This window comes from Parasteatoda tepidariorum, chromosome 6 (assembly GCF_043381705.1).
Source record: "Parasteatoda tepidariorum isolate YZ-2023 chromosome 6, CAS_Ptep_4.0, whole genome shotgun sequence".
Classification (NCBI taxonomy): Eukaryota; Metazoa; Arthropoda; class Arachnida; order Araneae; family Theridiidae; genus Parasteatoda; species Parasteatoda tepidariorum.
In genome coordinates, this window is record NC_092209.1 from 69310880 (window position 1) to 69330509 (window position 19630).

At 30.6% G+C, this 19630-nt stretch overlaps 1 protein-coding gene across 3 annotated transcripts in view; it reads left to right on the forward strand.

Moving 5' to 3' along the window:
• The first annotated feature begins 3849 nt into the window (after positions 1 to 3849).
• Positions 3850 to 19630, forward strand: part of LOC107452230 (sialin) — a 68085-nt gene continuing 52304 nt past the window's right edge. The window contains exon 1 of one of the 3 annotated variants that reach the window (XM_043050746.2): positions 3850 to 3959. The gene's annotated coding sequence lies outside the window, so the exon portion shown is untranslated. Of the gene's footprint in view, positions 3960 to 6345; positions 6903 to 19630 lie in introns of those variants that run through there. The other 2 variants (XM_016068574.4, XM_016068572.4) reach the window with 2 other exon arrangements.

Below are 19630 nucleotides of genomic sequence, written 5' to 3' on the forward strand. Positions count from 1 at the left end.
AGTACTTTTTAAAAGTTTATTTTTGTTTTAAAATTTATTGTTTACTGTTTTAGATTTAATTTTTCTGTTAATTTAAAAAAGTTTATGACATTTGAAGTTTGTTTCGTTTCTGGGGAAAAAAACTTTTAAAAACGAAATTCATTGGATCGCATGATTAATATTTGCAAATAAGTGCACATATTTATTTTGAAAAAAATTGCTAATTTGATTTATTATCCATGAGAGGACATATTGAAATAATTAGTACTAACATTTAGCATACGTTGCGCTAACATTTTAAAAACAAATTCACCAAGGTACCAAATGAACGTGTGAGAGACAAAAATTAAATCCACTCTCACTTGAACAATAGGAGTTTATTATGCTTACATAGCTCCTGAATTTTTGACTGCACAATTTCAAATCACGAAATACTTGAAATTCAACTTATTTAGCCACAAACGGCTAGTGTTTATAAAATTAATGATTAAAGATAGAAAGACGGAATCCAATGCAAATAATGGCGCTATCCAATTTAATAAGCGAGGCAGATATTAACAATATTCTAGCTGGAGATTATTTATTTTTGAAAAATTGTGCTTTTTATCGTTTATTTATTTATTTTAAGCGATAATATTCGAAGTTTAAAGCCTAAAAGACAGGTATACAAACGCCTCCTATAACTGAAAGTCTCCACACGGTTTTTTATAGGTGGTCCGATCAGACCACTGTGAAGGATATCCACTTTCCGAACGAGTCACTTAATACAAAATCTAGTTAAAATAAGAAAGTGGTAGCAAATATATGACTAAAAATTTGTTTTATTTATGAATATTATTGGTTTGCCTTATTCACTTGTCAACCACTACAGATTCAATTCTCAAATATATATTATGAATTTCTCTCAATTACTTTTATGAAAGGTTTTGGGTTCATGCGCACAACTGGTTCGCTTTTTAAATAGTCTGCGCGGACTACTTATAAAAGACCGTGTGGAGGCTTTCAGATGTGGGAGGTGATGGGTATACCCAGCAAGCAGAATAGGTCTGTAGTTTTACAGCCCGAAGTCGGCTATATTGGCAACCGTAGGTTATATTAGTAATACTTGAATATTGAGCACCAGCTGTGATTCGTTAGGCGTCATTGCAACTAGAATCCTGAGTATTGACCCCTAAAACATATATGAGCATACTGGCTTGCAAATCAGTTTTACTGGCTTGCAATCAGTGAGCATAAGCAATATGCAAAGCAATATAAGCACTGATAAGTGCTGTTCCGTGATCGAAACGGCCACCATTTTTGGTGACGTCATTGCCGAAAAATGTTTTTTTTCTTCCAATGCCCACCTGGATTATGACCTAGGTCATACAGGCACTTGAAGGGCAGATTTGTTGGCCACTCTTTCAGGGTCACCTAAGGCTCTGATACTATCAGAGCTGACCTATCAAGCAATATTGGAGCAAACAAGTTCGCAAGTTAACGTTATGTTAGTATTGTGCTTATGTTAGCTCTTTGCTCCAAAAATAGATGATGAGTCGGCCTGTCTAATTCAGGGGCTCTAGGGACACCATATTAGGTGGGCCAACGTTGTTCCCACAGTAAGGACAGATAGTACAAAGAAGGAAAGAACATCCATGCCTTATGCTCGGGATTCGAACCCAGAACCTTTCTGGTGCAAGGGTAGTTCCCTAACCCCTACACAGGCCGGTCTGCTTGCCGAAAAATGCACCAGGGGACAGATGTCTACCCGAGTTCAAAATACTTACCAGGACACCTATTAAACATTTCAGCAAAAAAAAATCCTCTATACAAAAACTTCCCTTTGAATTGTACTCAGGTCCAGAGCAATATCTGACCTTTAATATATATGTTCGTTTAAATTTTGTGTTATTATGTTGAATGCTTTATACGTCGTTGTGTACAAAATACTTTTAGTTTTAATTTATTAAAATATTAACATTTATATTATTACTATCAATTAAGCAGGGACGCCAAATACTTTAGAAGTAGAAAAAACACAAAATTGTGGTTTAACTTTTTTGCAATTTAAGAGGTTCACCACGGTGGTGTTTTATTTAAATATTTAAGTTATTTATGCACTGTGGTACGTAAAATAACATTATTTTAATGTTATTTTGCTCATTTGTTTTAATAAAAGGAAAACAAAGATTTAAACATAAATTTTGATTCGACAAAAGTTTCCCACAGATGATACAATGTAGCATTTTTAAACTATAGTGATAGAGTTTCTGGACGCCATTTGGGGCTAATGCGTAGTATTCAAAATCCTGTAATAACCAAATAATATTTCAAACATTTTATCATACATAATTTAAGCACTCGATGATTTTATGAGCAAAATTCGCAAGAAATTTTCCTTAAAAGTTATAAGAGCTCATATCATTTTCCTCCAAAGATGAGTATTTTCCTAGATCAAGAGCGTTAGTTTTAAATGTTTATTATGGTAGCAAATGTTTTTAAAACATTTTCATAACTCTAAAATAGAAAATAAATTATATATTCCGAATTTCAGCTTCACTTGAAGTCTGTATGTTGGCAAGATTACGAATAATTGAATTCTTTATCAAAATTTATTTATCGAAATCTGGTGCAGTTGTCTTATTTTATATATTATTTTAAATGTCTTATTCTTATATTTTCTAAATATTTTCCTCATTCTAAAATGGAAATTGAATTTCTGAATTTCAGCATTATTAGAAGTTTAGATGAGGGCAAAATCGTAATTGATTTAATTTTACCAAACGTTTTTTAAAAGTCTGGTGATAATTCAAAATATTTTCAAAGAGCTGTGGTGGTTCAGGGAATAGAGTGCTCGCCGTCTAATAATGTGACCCAGGTTCGAATGTCAGTGATGTCTTGACAATACGAATTCCGCACCTGGCTCGGCCTTGTCACAGTACAATGCTAGACGGATTATGGGTTAGAGTCCCCTTGCCGTCAGGCTAACTATGGTAGGTTTTCGTGGTTTTTCTCTCCATTTTCTGGTTAGTTTAATCGAAAAGTCCTCCACAAGCGCTAGATCGTAACAATGCTTGATTCTTTGTTTTCTAGGTTGTAGGTAGAGTTCAAAATTACAAGGCTACTGAGTTGAACATTGATAGTCGTGAGCTCAAACTTGGGTCGGCTGTCCAAAGTCGGGTATAAAATAAAATGAAATATTTTTAACCTTCTAAAATAGAAATGTAATTACAGGTAGTAAGCATCAATATAATTGGAAGCTTCTTATGAAAGGCAAAATTAAGGTCTAGAGAATTTTTATTATCGAAATAATTTTTTGGTGTCTAATGCCAATGTATTGTTTATAATCCTTTGTTAATGTATGTTTTGTTATAATCCAAAATATTTCCAGCATTTAAAATTGAAGATTGCAGTACAGATTCTGAACATTAGAATCATTTAAAGTTTGTAAAAGAAATTTAAAGATTGTTTGTAAAAAATTTCGAATCAGAAAGTAAATCGCAAATGGTAAAAGTAGGTTTTTATAGTTTCCGTCATTTGAAATCTCATTCGACCTTGTCATTTAAAAAAAGAATTTTTTTTTAAAAATAATTGTTTCAAAATAGTGTATTTTCATCTTAATTTTCTTTTTATCAAAGAATTTGTGTGAACAAGATGATAAGGAAATTATATAATTGAAGATGGTGATTTATAAGACAGAAATTAGAAATAACACAATGTTGTCTCTTGTCAAATTTAATGCATGTAAGTTGTAATAACGCATAATTATATTACGCAGCAGCCGCTTTATTGCTTTTGCAAATGACTTGAGCACCCTCCCTCAATTAGTTAAATGAAATTACAACTTCCTTTGACGTTGGGATTCTTACGTACAAATCTTAATTTTCTCTCGCATACGGCGACCTTTGTTATTTTGTATAAAATTCTTTCAGCAAATCTGATTAGAGAATGAAGTTGACATTCTGACTGATGATGAACATTTCGTTAAAATTTACAAAAAGGTGAGATTTTTTTTAAAATGTCTTAAAAATTAGTTTTGATGCATGCTTGTTTTGGAAAAACAAATAAACTTCATTATATTTATAGAAATGATAAGCTCTGAAATATATTTCTTTTAAAAACTCGTATCGAGAACAGCGCCATCGCTGTTTGGAGTGTTCAATTTTATGTTTTTGTTTTGTTTTGCAAAAACCATAAGGCTCAGAAACTTAAAATAACAAGGGAGAGTGGTAAAATATACAAGTATAGTGAAATGGAGGGAAAAAATGATATTTAATTAGTTCATTTACTAAAAAATTTGAAGAAAAAAATATCACGGGGGCTCTGCAGTCCTCAAAAATGCAAATACAGACTTAAAATTTGACCTACTAAAAGATTCGTTCCTTATAAACTGAAAGCGATTTTTTAAAGTCCTATTTGAAAAATTAAATTCCAATTATTCGAAAGTTATTGTATTTTTAAGTAACCTTTTTTGGCCAATTTATTTTCTTTTTTCTGCATTAATTAATGACTATATATCAGTTGTTTTTTGGAAACTTTACCTTTCACGAGATCTTTTTCGTTTTATAATTTTAAGATGAATTCATGTCAAAAGTCACAAAACGAGAGATAAAGATTATATATTGCCAGATATGACATAGTAATATTTATTTAAAATTTTTTTAAAATTGTAGGAAACTTTATTCACGGTTCAAGACAGATGAACGGCTGACCAAATACATAGCTGCCAGCCACTACGGTTTTTGCAAAATATTTTATAGAGTGGTAGACAACTGAAAATTAAATTATTCACAATTTCTGTTATTTTGGCAACATTTTAAGAGCCTTACCACAAAGTGACGTTTCATATTGGCCCTTGAATCATTTGCGTGTAGTAGTGTGGGAAATTACTTTAAATCAAATTTATAAAATAGAAAAATATACATTAAACTTAAGCGTAGAAGAAATTTTCCCCAATAGCCTAGAAAGCTGGCAGCTTTGCTTATATATATTATTGTGTTATGTTGAACACGAATATGTTGTTTCTACATAAGAAATTTCAAGAATGAAATGATTAAATTGCCTTTTTTTAATTCCTTTTTGGTAGAAAAGAATATAAATTTTTATTTGCTTCTTTCATCTAATTTCACTGTTTTAATCTAATATACCTGGGTCATATTAGCTATTGAACTAGACATATAACAATTTTTTTCCTTACACATTTTCTATTGTATATATTGAATATTTAAAAATTTAAAAAACTTTTTCAGGAGCTATTCGACTGATTTAGTTCTAATTTCATGCTTTGCTATGTAAAATTACATTCTTCAAAATGATATAAAAATTGTATTCCTTATGACTAAATTTTTTTTCGATTATTATTAAATAAAGTAATAAAAAAAATATTTACGAAAAGCTATTTTTTGCATCTTTAGATAAACTAGTCTTATAATTGTGTGTAAATAATTTAGAATTCACTTGAAAAGTTCGCGACATATGGCAAAATAAGCAAGAATTAAAATTAATTTTAAAGGATCCAAACTTTGGAGTGCTCTTCTGAGCAAACTATGGGAACCATATTTCCCAGATTGCGGCTGCCCCTATATTTTGGGGGTCAAAAATCCGAATCCGTCAAAAACAAAGTGTGTTTATTCAGACAAAATACTTTTTTGCGATTTCGCAACCAAAATATCGTTAATAAGTATTATTAGCTCATTAACTAGCATACTTGCGCGACTTATTAATTAGCATACGTGAGGTCACACCCTTAAACCACTAAAAGTGAGTCCTAGAACGTGAAAATCCGATCATTCGATCAAGAGTTAGTCAGGGTAGTCCGTTTTTCTTCGCACTATGCATCTCAGATAAATAAATAAATGTTTCATGTTGGCAATACGCTTAGTTAAGTAAAATATATTGATGGTAATGGATATTCTTGTATTTCAAATGAACAACCTCTAACAGAAATATTTAAAAGAAAATTTTTTAATTTTTTTAATTTTGAAATTTCGTATTCAATATTTAAAAAACAAAGTATACTATAAACCGTTTTCAGCTGTTGAGTTATGCCTGAAAAGTTAATAAAGCTTTTTTTCAAATCATAATAGTGAGTCGCTGATAGTATTTTGTATAAAGTAAAAAAACAAACCAAATGCATTTTTTCCACTTTCTTATTTTTAAAAGATTAACACATAATTAAAGTTTATAATTTGAAATAAATATCTCTTAAAACAAAGGCGTTCTCTCAGCTCTGTACATAACATTTAACAAAAAATAAAATACAAATAAAAGGTCTACAATCACTTTATCGTATTCTGATTTAAACAACAAAACAACAAGCAAAGAAATAAAAAAGGCGAGAAAAAAAAAGAACCTAAAACTTTCCGCTTAATAGTTTTCCTCGGAACTGTCGCGCCCATTCCGCATAAGATTAAAATTAACCCAATTCTATTTTTACTTATAAATTCCATCCCGACGTGAATGAAAAAGATCCGCGCAGACACATCTCATTTTCGAACAACAATACGAACGCTAAAGTTTTTATTGATTAACGTATCGATAGAAGAATTACTTCATTCTGATTTATTGTACCTTTTAAATCAATCAACTATTCAGTATTTAATTCTCGTTCCACTAAAAGAACAAGTAAGTTGACAACATGACAACACAGAAATAGGTATTGCATCATACACCCGTTGCCAATTCTCCGTCCGGAAATTTGTGCTATTTTTTCTCGCAGGTGAAAACCGGTCTCCATCTCTAAAAGTTTTGCTCAGTTGTCAACCTAACTGTGAAAACAACACGTGAAACAACACTTCGAATTTTAAAAATGTTCCATATTTTAAAGACTATTTATTCATTTAAATGAAATCAGCATCCCAAAATTCGATTGTTTAAGAAAATCGATATTGTTCACTGGATTTTTCTCTATTGGATATTTAAAAGCTTTTGGGATTTAGAAGTAAGTAAGTGTGATTTCTTTAATTTATTTTTAATTACCAGTTCTTATTACTTTATTTCCAATTATCAGCTCTTATAGTAAAATTTATAAATCGTATTAAGGTTACAGAAATTGGACATTGTAAAATTAAACAAATTACTTTCATGTTTATATGTTTTCTAACGCCAAAATTGACGTTATATCTTCATGTCTTTCTTAAATATGCCATCTGAGTTATGCACTGACTTTTACATTGTTATCCAATATATCCATAATGTTTTTATTCAATGGGAAATATTTACAATATTGACATTTACAATATATTTACGATATTATTATTTACAGAATTGAAATATTGCTAAGAAAATTCACTATTATTTCTTAAAACAAATAAAACTTTTCGTTTAAAATTTTATTATTTTGGTTATTTTCCGTAGTAAACTGTTTAATATTTCGAAAAAATTGCTATTAATTCGTTCGTTGCCGATCACGCGATATAGCGAGACGAAATTCTTCCCTACAGTTGTGTCAATAAGAATGATCAACTACTAGCTTGATGCATATTATTATCCAGCTATTTTTGCATAAATTAGGTTTTCTTATGGAAATTGCATATTGTTTATTAAAATAAACTTATCGTAAAATTTAGAAACTACAATTGTTTCTAAAATTAAACTTTGATTTTATCTTTATAAATTATCACTCTTCAATCATAAAGTAGAACCACCAGCATTGAACGTGTTAATCCAAGTTATATTTATTTTTCTATTTTTAATGTAACTCTACTTTTTCTTAAATCATCCATTTACGTACGCTTTCTCTCCAACTTTCCAGATTTTTTTAAAATATATTGTCCAGTTTTAACTTAAACTGAAGATTTTAAAACAAATAGAATTTTTATCAAACTTTTATTAAAACTTATTGCCATAATCATTAGATCTGACTTCTTCATAATTATTTAAAATTATTTGTATATAAGATAAAACTCGTTTATTTCTATTTTAAAAAAATATAAAAATATTCCAACAGTACCTTAACTATGAAAATGAGAAATATGTTCGAAAACTATAAAAATTCCTAAATAATTTTCTAGAAAATGCTCCAGCAGTTTTAATTGCAACAATGCTTAGAGCTAAATCTATTCGAAAAATTCATATTTCGTTCCTTCGTCACGGAAGCATGAATTGAAATTTATTAATCGCAGACGGGATAACCGTGCATAACTTCTGAAAGTTGGAGAGTACTTCACAGTGGGTATGACCGGTGTCCCTTTATACCTACATTTTTTTCTTCTGTCGCTTTAATTAGTAACGAAAATATTTTTTGGCATTTTTTAATAATAAACAAAAACCTAATAATTACTAAAAAAAAGTCTGTTAGGTTACCGGAATTATATTTTTACTAAAACATAAAATCCGAAAAAAGAATTTCAGAAAATTTTCTTTAATTCATATTCAAAACTTTATCCATAATTGATTTTGTAAATAAACGAAATTTAAATGATGAATAACTGTTTCTCTTTAATCTAAATAATTCATATAACTGCAAATTTGAAAAATTTTCTGTGAGTGAGACGTGTTTGGAAGATTTTTGCCTTTAACCCCTTGGGGACGGGTGATTCAGAAAAGCATTCGTACAAAAGAATCAGGATGTAATTAAATAAAAAACGATAACTTAAATGTAGTCGTTGCTAATTTAATGTAGTAGATTATGTAATTTTAATGTAGTTGACTTACTTTGCTTTTACTTTAATTATTGTTAGTTTAATCATATATATAATCAATGTTAATTCAAAGTATAACTAAATAGTTTTATTTTGAACAAAGTAATTTTGAATTAAATAAATCAAACAATTATAACTCCGCCCACAAATAAACTGCTAAACTACTATGATTACCAGTGTTATCTTTTTACCCTGATTGATACGGTTTTATGATGGCACGTATTTGTGACAGTTGGCGCGAAAGGGTTAAATTAAAGCAGAAAAAAGCATCGGTGTTTCATGCTGTGTTTTATAACCATAAATTAATAAAATGCTCAATATATTTTCACCTATCTTGACCTAAGTTAATACAGAATAATGAAAAAAAGGATGAAAAATATGATTCATAAAAATTCTGCGTCAAAGGGATAAATAATATTTGGAATCTGTGGGGGCTTAACATGTCCCTTGCAGCTGTTTTGTAATTTTCAGGACTCTAGCACAAATGGCTCTTAACTTATGAGAAGACGTATTAACTTTGATTGATCTTTTAATTATAGATTGCATACAAACAAATCGGTAAAAAAAATTTTTTATTGCTTTTACAAAATAATTATTAAATTATTTAAATTAGTTATTTGCAGAACAGCAAAATTTGAACTAAAATTTCAGTCTAGGAAAGCCATATGAATTCGGTCATCGTATATATAAGTACAGAATGTAGTGATCTACTTTATATTTCCATTGATGAAAACATGAAGTTGCCAGCAACGCTTCAGCAAAAAACTTTTTTATAAAGTAAAGAATTTAAAAATTAAAACTTGTAGAACTGGATTTTACCATCAATTCAAAAACTCAAAATAACTGAAACAAAGAGGCGTTTTATACGAACTTTTGAATTATTTGCCTCAGTCAGTGGCCAAATGATTAAATTTATTATACTCAGAATTTTATATTTAAGCATCATTTTCTAGAAAAAATAACACAAAGCAGAGCAAAGTTGGTATTTTTGTATTTCTGTTCTTTAAAGAGTTTCATTAAAGCATTCAATCATTAAAATCTGAACTGACTAGATCAGGTGAACTAGGAGGATTACTTCTTTTAATGGTATTTTGTGCCTCTGTCAAGCGATACCTTTTTAACTGTATCAAATGTAGGCTTTCTATCTGAACTTCTATATTAAGTTAACATTATTTTCCTAAGCTCTTTACCCAAACAAGAAAAAGAAACCGTTCTTATTTTACGTTTGTATAGTTAGTTATCTGTCTGTTATTTTGGAGGATGTAATCCATTTTCTTTCTGAAGGTTATCCTCAACTAATGATTTTAAAAACAATCTTCTTAATGCTTAATTTGAAGTACCTGGAGTTCCTATATATATAATAATAGATTTCCTACCTGTATAAATAAGAAGATTGAAATTATTTTTCTTACACGTTCTTGAGCAAGTTCCAAAATTTTTATTCCACAATGCGCGAAGCTGCACTTAATCTCCTTTAAATGTGTTTGTTTTTATTTTCATTTCACATTTAGTTTCGGTTCTGTCCGATGGATGACATTAAACAAAAATATAGATTTGGCACAGTTTTTATCAGAAGTCTATTTGAGAAAAATATATTGACTATTTTGACTTGAATCGCTACTCTCTCTCGGCGCCACAGATGTCAGAGAACATATATTTATTATAAGTTAGTAACTGTTTTTGGATTACTTGCATTACATTATTAACAATTTGACTTACATTTTGTTTCTTTTCAGTACTTTTCAGTACTTTTAGGTAACCTCTAATTTGCATTTAAATTCTCTTAAATGATTAGTTAACGTGTAGTGTAGTAAAATTATTTTTGTTGAATAATTTCGAATGAATTTTTTTTTTTTTCAAATTAAGGTCACAAAATGATTAATTACAACTTTTTATATTTAAGTTTCAGTTTTTAATGTAAGAATGTAGTTACAGGGTATACCAGAGTAAGTTAAGAAAATAAATTATCGTTATAGTTGATTACATACTCGCCTCATTAGAAATAATATTTAAAGATTGCTAGCGTGATCTTTTTTTTTCTTCTAAAGAATTGAAAATGGATACCTTATTATTTCATTCTATTTGTTTGTTTTTCAAAATAAAGAAACATGGTTGCATCATAATATATGACTAATACACACCAGGAGGTTCTATCCCCTTCTCTGAAACTGCTCCATCAGCTCCTACATCAGAAAGTTTCCACACGGTTTCGTATAAGTAGTCTGCGCAGAGTATTTAAAAGGTAAACCAGTTGTGCGCATGATCCCAAATTCAATTTTATTTTAAAGTAATTGAGAGAAATTCATCATATATATTTGAGAATTGAATCTGTAGTGGTTGAGAAGTAAATAAAACAAACCAATCATATTCATAAATTAAACAAATTTTAAACATATTTTTTCTACACTTTTTTTTCTTTTTGTTAGATGGCTCTTTCGTTAACTGGTTTACCTTCATAATGGTCTGATCGAACTACCTATAAAAAACCGCGCGGAGGCTTTCGGTTACAGGAGGCATTGAGTGCTTCCACAGCTCTTTTAGTATTGATTTGCCATCCGAGCAAAATTTGCTCCCTCACTGAAAACTAATGTGTTTTCATCTTACTTTGCATAAATGATGGTACTCATTTTTAATTTCTAAAAATCTAAAAGAAATTTATAATCATCCGTGCTAAGGACTTCAGATTACCAGCCAGTAATAAGCCATATCTTAGCCAAAGGCAAATCTTAATAAAGTTTTAAGATTTATTTTATTCCCACAGAAAACTTAAAGTCAAAATATAAATGTACTATAAATTGAACTATTTTAAAAATGCAAATTCCAATCAAGAGTCATTTTACAGTTGGGAGGGAGTAAATAAGTAATGAATGGGGGAGGGGATCAAAAATGCAGATGTCTTATAGTCTTGGAGGAATAGAAATACGAATAGCTTGGTGTTAATTTTTGGTAACTTCTTAGACAAGAACAACAATAAAAGGATAAACCTGAAGAAGCAACATTTGATGTTTTTATTTATTCCGACAATCTTTTAAATATATTTCATTTTAAATAAAACGTTTCATTCTTTTAACTCTTTTAGTTTTCAATAAAAGAATTTTCGCTTATTTTTAACTGTCGCCATTGCAATCATTCAGGAAAAAAAAAAGCATCGCGGTAGAAGATAAATTATTTAAACAATTAATTCTTTTTAAGGTTCTTATACTACTTAATGAGATTTTTTAACGAAATTTAAGAGCGGGTTTCACACTTTAAATGTTAGCCGTGTGCAGGTTATACTATATTTAATCATTGAAAAGTGGTGTTCTATAAAGATAAAATCAAAGTAAAATTTTCTTACTGTGGCAGCCGTTTTAAATTTTAACACAAATTTATTTTAATAAACAATATGTTATTGTTATCAGAACACATATTTATTGGAAAAATAGTTGGATGATAATATGCGTATGGCTACAACTTAATCTGCTTTATTGACACAAATTGTAGGAAAGAGTTTCTGACATCGAACGTGTTAATCTGTATTTTACTTTTTTTTTTCTCCATTTTTTTTCTTCCTTTTTTTATGTTTACATAAATTTTTGTTGCTTACATTATCTGGACTTGTTATGATTCTAATTAGTTATACGACACGTCTAAGGGACATTACTACAATCGAATAAAAAATACAAGATTTGTTTCAGAAAAACTCATATTGATGTAATTTTCAAGATAAAAAGGAATGTATATTTTACTTTTCGGTTGAAAAAATCGTTCGCCAATACTTTCGCCAAAACACAATTTGTTTCGCCGAATTTGCAATTTTATCGCATATGGCGAGGTGGCGAATGCTTAGCACGGGCCCTGAAAATATAATACCCATACTCAGTAGCACAAAAGAAAATACCATTTTTCTTATGGAGGAGCCTATTTGCATCTAAGTGCATGCTGAATGTATGCCAAGCTCTCAGCGCGAACGTATATCAAATGTCGCCAACAATTCTACCGTTGCAAAGTCTTTTTGCTTGCTTTAAGTTGTGTGAGATGAGAAAAATAAAACTTGTTGAATATTTTTTTTTTTAAATTAGAAAGTTGTATCACATTTAAATACTACTTTTTGTTCGCATTTAGAGAAACGGATGAAAGAATAATCAGACCTGCAAACTTTTAATCCCTTCCATTGCAATCTTTCCCAGTGGTATTAAAATGGAATTAAAACTTCAATTTTAAGCAAACAAATACGTTGCATTTGAAAAAGCTTAAGTTGAATGCATATTAATATATAAGCTTAATTTTTGTAAGAATAGTGGTGATCAAAATCATTTAAAAATTAAATTTATAAAAGAAAAAATAGTATATATTTACTACCACTTTAAATATGAAAATAAAATCTGCGGAAAAATACGGGAGAGTTGGCAGGTCCAGGTATGAATAATAATTATTGTTAAACATTGATAGCCGAAACCCCAAAAATAGGACGAAAAAGTGATAAAACTGGTAGTTCAACTATTTCAATAATATCTTGTGTTTAGAAGGGAGAAACTGAGCTCTTACTTTGCTTAATTTGAAATTGTTCATCACCATTTTCTTTTCTCAGCGGAGAAAAAGTCCCACTTATATGATATAAAAGTTAAAAAAAATCTTGGTTGCCAAGGATATTTTACTTTTGTCAAAAATACTAAAATTATTTCCTTACCAGTTTTTGCTCTTTTCTGTCTTGATATAAGTTGACTTTCAGCCCTGCAGATGTTGATTGCTTGCTATATAAAATATAATTGTTTGGCGATTTTTTTTTAACTGTTTGCCGATTTTTTTTAACTGTTTTTTTTAACTGTTAACAATTTTTCTTCCTAGTGAAATGAGTAAAACCAAGAGACATGGCTAAAAATTGATAAATATAAACAAATATTGTCATTGAGGCATCTTTATTGAGCCATCTAAATTATAATATTGTAGTTTATGCTTCAGCTTGAAAGGCATATTCGATGTTTTCTTTTTCTCAAGCTTATGACTGCTCACTTGCTTGATATTTCAGTTTTCCATTCTTTATTACCAACGCTTCAAAGAAATTTTGACAGTTTCGTGACAATATAGCTAAATACGTAGTGGTATATAAATTTTTTAAATACAATTTTATTAGAACAGGAAACAAATACTACGCAATTAATGTTGCTACCACTGTTAAATCAACTATCGGAATTAAAATATTTGCAGCAGTGAAAAGTCCTATTTAATTTGTAAAAAAATTTCAATTTTCAATGATAAAATTAGTTAAATCTCATGCACGAATGAAAAATAAAAATAAAAATCTGAGAGTCAAATTCATTTGAATTAAATTACGCAGTCCTTTTGTGATTAAATACTTTAATGCAAATATTCTAATACAAATAAATACCTTTCGTACTTAAAGCTTTTTTTTTTAGTATTTCTTTAGTAGTCTTTTAATGCAGAATTTTTTAAAGCTTATTTTCCATACTTTTTTATTAATTTGCATGAATAATTTAAGTCAAAATAAAAGAAAAGTTATATTTAGCATTTTAATAATTTATGCTTATAAAGTACAGCATGATACACAGATGTCTTTTTCGACGTTAAAGGTAACATCTTCCAAATAATAAATTTTCAAATTTGCAGTTATTTATATCTAACAGAAACAGTTATATATCACCAAAAAATTTCTTTAATTTACGTATTCCGAAATTGATAAATTTTTGAATCGAAAAAAATGTTTTCTACTTTTTTTGGATTTTATATTTTAGTACAAATAAAATTCCGATATTCTAACAGGCATTTTTTAGTAGCTATTGAACTATTTTTTTTATAATTAAGAAATACTATAACATATTTTTGCTTGTAATTAAAGGGACTGAAAAGAAAATTGTATATTAAAAACACCGGTCTCCCGTCTGCGTCAGAGTTAATAAAAAAATTATATACTTGTTCTTTAACAAAAAGAAGAAAAAAATCATCTCATGACTTAAAAATATAACAAATAATAAAAAGAAAAAAAACTGAGAGATCTGAAGAAACACATGTCTCATGTTCAACTATTTTCGTCAGACCTTGATTATTCAGATTATAATTCATCTTGACAACTCGGATTGCACTGTTTAGCATAAAAATATGACAAGCAGAATTTAAACGATCTCTTATGTCGTCTACTGTTAGAATGGAAATTAATCCATTTATCCTTCTCAAAAATTTTAATACATGAACACTCTATCGTCTACAAAAGAATTTCATTATTTTCAGAAAGTCTTATTCAAAGTGGTGGCAAGATAATACGTTATTTTTTAACACGTTCACGCCGGGTGTTGCGCCTGAAATCGGGACGGAAAAGAGAAAATACTGGTAGAAGAACTATTTCAATATTAGATAATATCCGGGAGGAGTTAATCTATTCTTAACAATAACAATTCACTGTAAGGAAATTTATAACGGCTGGATGCTGGATGCTGGATATTGGGGTTATCTCGGTGTTTGGCGCGAAGCGCCACTAACCGATTCATCGATTCTGTTTTGTTGTATTCTGGGAGGTCCTATATATCTTTGAAGTTGTAGTATGTTGTAACAACAAGTCAAGTCCTTAAGGAGTAAATCTTTAGTTTTGAAGGGAAAATCATCTTTGGATTGGGGAGATCCCCTTGAGTAGAGTTGTATGATAAAGTTAATAGTATTTTGATAGTATGCAGTCTGAGCATAAAAAGGCGGTAATTGGGCTGAAATTCGAATTATCACTGATTATATCAATATCGAACAATTTATTGAAATCCGATGTGGTGCATGTCTTTGCGTCGCTGTAAAATTTTGTGGTCAATTTAGCTATAAAGCAATTGATATCATCAATGTTTAAGTCTTTTCTGAGCAATCTATTGCTAATCGCCCTTGGGGCGCCAGTCATTGTGCGTAAAAATTTACCTTCAGTTGTAGATAGCTTCTTTTTTAGGTTGTTGCTTATGGTAGTGAGGGCTGGGCAAGCATACGTAAGAATTGGTCGAATCGCTTGTATATAGATAGTTCTTTTATTTGCTAGATCAAGCTTTGAATTCTTATGCAGGAGGACTTTGAGCGCAAAAAACGCTCCTCTGGCTCTTTTGATTATGTCGTTTATGTGAGTACTCCAGCTCAAATTATATGAGATCGTGACGCCGAGGTATTTAACGTGTTTCACTGGTTTGATCTCAGTATTGAAGAGATAGATATGGGGAGTATTTTGTTGTTTTTTCTTACTATTTATGATTAAGAATTGACTTTTGTCGGGGTGTAGTTTTGTGCGCCATTTGCTGCACCATGTTTCAACTACTTGTAGTTTATCTTGTAGCAGGGTAATAGCGCGTTTTGTATTCATTGACTTAGTTATGATAGCCGTATCATCAGCATATAGTGCTACAAACTCGTTTAGGTTATCATCATTAGTCGGAAAATCTGCAGTGTACAGGATGTACAGAACAGGGCCCAGAATTGAACCCTGCGGTACACCCGCGTAAATTTTTTTGTAGTCAGAATAATTATTATTTAATTTAATTCTAAATTCTCTGTTAATTAAATATGAACTTAACAGCCTTAGTATTTCAATAGAGAAGCTCATATTGTTTAATTTTACAATTAGACCCTTATGCCATACTCGATCGAACGCTTTCGCGACGTCGAGCAGGATAAGGGCCATTGTTTCATTTTTATATTTACCATTGCTAATGAATTCTAGTAGGTTAATAATTTGTTTGGTGGTAGACAAATTTTGTCTGAACCCGTACTGTTGTTTGGGTAAGTTATAAAGGTATTTATTAATTCTACTGTAGATAAGCTTTTCGTAAACCTTTGATAGCGTAGGCAAGAGACTAATGGGTCTGAAGTTACTTGGATTTGAAGTATCTTTACCCGGTTTTGGAAAGAGAATTACATCTGATTTTTTCCAGCAATCAGGAAAATAGCAGTGGTTGAAGGAGACGTTAAAGATGTTACTTAGTATTGGTATTATATTTGGAGGGGCATTCTTAAGCATCTCATTAGTAATATTATCATGCCCTGGTGCCTTTCTATTTTTTAATTTTCTAATGATATTAATTATTTCATCATCGTTAGTATTCTGAATGCCTTGAGTAGAACAGGGAGTGTTCATAATTTTTTGAAATTCCTCTTTAACATACTGATCATTGTAGGGGCAATAAGGTTCGGCATTTAAAGAAAACTGATCTTGCATGGTTTTAGCAAACACGTTGATTTTATCATTGTCCGTGTATACTATCGTATCGTTGTTCTTTAATGGAAGATTTGTTGGTGGTGCCTTTTTTAGTGCTTTAGCCATATTCCAGAGGGAGTTATCTCCTGTATTTAGGCTTGTCACTTTCTCGTTCCAAATTTCATTTCTGTATTTCTTGCATTTGTTTTTAATATCCCTTGTTAACCTGTTAATCTCCGTTTTATAAACTGGGTTGAGGGTTCTCTTATAAACTTTTTGAAGTTTGTTTCTATATCTGATAATATCCTTAATATAGTTAGGTAATTTTCTGTTATTTAGGTCTTTCGTTCTTTCAGTAGTGGCTTCACGCAGGGCATAATTTAAGTCCTTAGTTAGCGTCTCGATATTATCATTAATATCAGCAATTGTATCAATATTGGATGGGGAGTTGAGCTTTTTTGAGAGGATGTTGTGATATAGTAACCAGTCGATCTTTTTAGTCGTGATGATGTTTTCTGTTCTGGGTAATGAGGTGGAGATAAAAACAGGAAGGTGGTCACTGCTTAATTCATTTATAACATTCATGGCGAATGGTGTTACCATATTTGTGACCATAATATCTAAAATATCAGGTTTGTAACCTGGGTATGGGTGGTAGTGCGTAGGTTCCAGTGGAGCATAAATGGTTAGTCCTAGGCTTCTGGTGATATTATGCAGGTTTGAGCCTTGTTTATTATTTGCATTACACCCCCATATCTTATTCTTTGCATTAAGGTCACCCAATAAAATTGTGTCCATGTTGGCGTTGAAGATGTTTCTGAAAAAACTTTCCTTTAGTTCGTTATTTGGTGGATTATATAGTGTAGTTATCTTGATATTTCGATCATTGATTTGTAATATGATCGAGGTTTCATCGATATTGTCCGTAGTCTTTAAGTTGTATACCGCCGATTTATAAGCTCGAGTAACATATATAGCAGTGCCTCCACCGTAGTGTGAGAGGCGATCGCACCTGTATGAATTGTAGTTAGGAATTCGCAATTTTTGACTTGGTTTTGCGTGAGTTTCTGTGATTGCGATGATGTCTGGAGAATATTCAATTACGAAGTCCAGAAGTTCAGTCATTTTATTGTTAATACTATTAGCATTCCAAAGAACTATATTGAGACTAGACGATATGTTGTTTCTATCCATTATTTTTGTTAATTTTATCTAAGTCGGTTCTCTCGTTATTTTGAGATTCAATATTTTGCTCGGTAACTTTGGAGATGAGAAATGTTAAATTTTTTGAAGCTTCAATAGCCTGTTTTAGTAGATTTGGTAGGCTGAGTTCATCTTTAGGCAGAGAATTTTTGACTGCATTAGCATAGCTATTAGTATTGTTATTCCCTGTTATTCGAACATTAATTTGTCTCTTTACTTCCATCGGTCTTCTCCTAGATCTTTTATCTTGTATTTTTACCACTATTTTTTCAAATACGGGGCATCGGGAAAAATTGGCCGGATGTTCTCCTTTACAGTTATAGCATTTAACCTTTTCAAAATTGTTTGGGCAATCTTTGGTTAGATGGTCACCTGCGCATTTCACACAGTGGGCGGGATGTCGGCAGTTACTTTGTCCATGAAAGAAACCCTGACACCTGTGACATTGTGTCGGTCTTTCTGCTTTTTTATACTCTTCGATTTTAGGAACTACATTTGCTATGGACCTTATATTATAAATTTCCCTGCTTTTTTCTGTTTTTAGTAGGTCTACTATATAGACTTGGAGTTTTGTTTTAACTCCTTCTCTCCAACTGAGTTACATGTAGGACATTAAGTTCATGAGACTGTAGTTCTATTCTGATATCTTCAGGGTCAACTTCTTTTGGGACACCTTTTATAACTACTCTCATATTCCTTTTTTCGGGAAGAGAATAAGTGTGATAACTATAGTTACATTCCTCTAAGGCGGTATTAATTTGATTCCTAGCTGCCATATTGTTAACTTTAATAATAAAGTTTTCTCCATTCGTTTTGCCTATAAATCCTTCTATGTTTTTGTCTTTAAGTTTTTTGTTGAAGGCGGGCCAATTGAATGATTTGTCTTGAACTATAAATGGGGGTGGGTCCATGGTTTTCTTAGCTCGGATAAATTCTGAGGTGTCTTGGGTATTATCTTGATCTGTAACATTAAGTTCCATTTGATTGCTATCATTTTCGCATTCGGTATGATTTTTCTTAGTTGGGGATGGTGGCGTTGTCTTAAATCTTTTTGTTTTTGATAAAGAGATATTATTTCCTCTGTAATTTTGGTTTAAAGTATCAGGAAAGATAGTGTCCATATTGTTATCCAGTGAGTCATTTAGATCAAAAAATGGGATTGAAGGAAATTGATTTTTATTATCTTGGGCGAAAGTATCAATTTTTTCCGTGGTGGTTTCTGAGAGGACATTAAACAGGGTATTTTCGCAGGATATTTTATTTTTGAGTTCGAGATATTTATTTTTGAATTCATTATGGTGGTCATTAATTTTATTCAGGGTCTGTGCGACTTTATGGCCTAGATTTTTAAAATTAGCGGCATTTCTCAGTAGCTCAAGGGTTTCGATTAGCATATTTTCAAAAGGTATAGCGATATCATTTATAATGTTCAAATCTGAATTTTCATTATAGATTAAATTGTCCGAGGTGGCGTCGGATTCTAAGTCCGTACAATCTTCATCTGTCGACTGAACTGTATTTTTCAGACGATTTTTCCGCTTTTTCTTTTTATTCGTCTTGCCGGTGTTAGGATAAGTTAAATCCAAGATATTTTTGGAAGGGGTGCTTCCCTCTTTATCAGTGGCGTTAAGATCGGCATTTGTATTTTCAATAATAACTACAGCGTCCATAGGAC